This window comes from Belonocnema kinseyi, chromosome 1, assembly GCF_010883055.1.
Source record: "Belonocnema kinseyi isolate 2016_QV_RU_SX_M_011 chromosome 1, B_treatae_v1, whole genome shotgun sequence".
Taxonomy (NCBI): domain Eukaryota; kingdom Metazoa; phylum Arthropoda; class Insecta; order Hymenoptera; family Cynipidae; genus Belonocnema; species Belonocnema kinseyi.
In genome coordinates this window covers 31,830,511-31,833,073 of record NC_046657.1, presented here as the reverse complement: position 1 = coordinate 31,833,073, position 2,563 = coordinate 31,830,511, and positions in this window count along the sequence as shown.

The window sequence follows — 2,563 nt, the reverse complement described above, 5'->3', positions numbered from 1 at the left end:
TAAATATATAACTGTGTAGGAACAATACAATTTTTATATGTAAAATCAAATAATGTTACTTAATTTATGAAAGTAACTTTATAGAAGGACAACAAATTCCCTAAGGGTACAAGCTTAAAGGAAAGTTATAATTACCACTAAAAAAATCCAACTCTTAACAAAAAAATGCCTTTAATAAATTGAACTGTAACCTACTTGAGCTTACGAGAAAAATGAGCTTCCTCATTTTTGGTTATAAATTTCTTTTCACTTTTTTAATAGTTGCTTAAAATTCGGAAAATATTTAACATATTAATCTTTTCAGTAAAACATATTCAGGAAGAAATTCTGTTCGAACCTTCTGAAAAATGTGCAATTATATCAGACAACAATTTTGAACATTTCCCTTAAAAATTAAGATGAAAAAATAATTATTTATTATTTAAAGTAATTAAAGTAAAATAATAAATATGACAACGTGAACCACCATATTCTGAATTTTCAACTTAATTTTAAATTTTCAATATCTTACTTACTCTTAGAGCAGATGTAGAACTATCATTTACTGAATTTTATCTTCCCAATAATCTATATCTGAAGCTTTGTTAACTTATCATTTGTGGAGTAGCCGCTGGACCGAAAACCAGGAAATGACCGCGAATTTTTTTCAACCGGAAAAAGCCGAGAAATGAGTATGATAGTAAATTTATTTATTTAAAAGGAATTTCACAAATTTTTAGAAGAACCATCTATCAAATCACTTGGAATATCATAAATATCATATCACATAATATATTTCAATTAAAAATAAATTCGATTTTAACTTTTCTTTTAAATGTTAAGTTTAATTGTTAACTGTTTTCATTCCTACATCATTTACTTTACAACGCTAATTCAAAAATCTTTCACTTGATAATTTTTCGATTCTATGTCGTCATTTTTAAACGTAAATTTTTAACTTAAAGGATTTAAAAATAAAACAATATAAATTAATTAATGGTTTTCAAAACTTAACTGTATTTCAGGTTTCAAAATTTTACATACATTATTTTACAATGTGATTCTAAATCGGTTTTAAATTACACAATTTACAGATTTTGAAGTTAAAAATTCAACTTTTTCAATACGAAAGCCCCAATAATTGAGCAAATTGAAATGTGCTGATTCAAACTTTATAAAATAATTTCAATATAAAAATAACTTAAAATTAAAACATTCATTAATTAAACGATTTTATTTTATTTAAAATTCTTTTTAAATATTGTGTCAGTCGGTAATATTTAAGTTTTAACCCATTCAGTTCGAAAATTTTTAATATTTTAATATATATTTAATATTATTTTAATATTTTCAAATATTCAAAAGTAAACAATTTGAAACTGAATCGTTTGAAATAGAAAGCGTTAAATGGTAAAAATTTCAGATTAAACCATTCATACTTTTAACTTCCTTCACAATTGTTATTGCAACGTTAAGTAACAATTGAAAATTATTAATTTGAAAGGACCAAAATTTAGAAAAATCAAATTAATTTTGGTATTTAATTTCTTTGCAATTGCGAGAGGAACTTTTTTAGGTTCACATTTTTATTGTGTGGAAAAATGTGAAGTATTGTATTTTCAACATTTCTATCAATCTTGAAATGATAAACTTCTTATTTTGTGTTAAATTGGCAGTACATTTTATATTTATGAAGTTTTTATTGAGTTGAAAGTGATAAATTTTTTTCTTTAATTGGAAGAGGCCATTTTTTTATTTTTAGGATTTCTATTGTGTTTGAAGAAAGAATTTTTCATTTTCGTTTTTTTAATTAGAAGAAGATAATTAAAAAATATATATTGTTATTGAGTCGGAGGAGAGGAAGTGTTGAATTTCGATTTTCTCTGAATATAAAAAAGGGATTTTTTATTGTTATGGTTGTTATAGAACTGGAAGGAAGGAAATTCGCTTTTTAAAGTTTCTTTTAATAGGAAGATGCACTGATTTTTGGATATAGTTAGATGATATCTTTGCTGTTTTTTTGGAAGAAACCTTTTTTTAATTGACCCAACTATCATAACAGTGAAGACGATTTTTCGATTGACATTAGGGTCGATCGTATTTATTTTTTTTGTGTTCTGAAATTAATTTAAAAGATATTAATTTTTGATTAGAAATACAAGTTAGATGTTTTATTCTTTATAACCAACTAAATAAATGAATTTTTCAATAAGACTATGTGAATCGGTCTTAACTTATATATTTTAATTGATCTAAATTCATTGCAATCTATATTTTCTAAGGAAACTTTTTTTTATAATGTCTTTATTGAATTGGGAGATGGACATGTTCCATTTCTTCACACTTGTATCAATGTGAGTTGAAGTTGAGGATAAGTGTTAATTTAGAGAATTTAAAACCATAGCGCGGATTTATATTTTTTAACCAGAGATCTTTGTACGAGGGTAGTTCAATAAGTCCTTAGAATGACCAACAGATGGCACGCGAATCGCTCCAAATCATGTGTTTTCAGTCAGCACCACTCCCGACTAGATATATGGTGCAGTCACAGTCCACATCTTCTGAGTTTACGTGTTTTTATAAC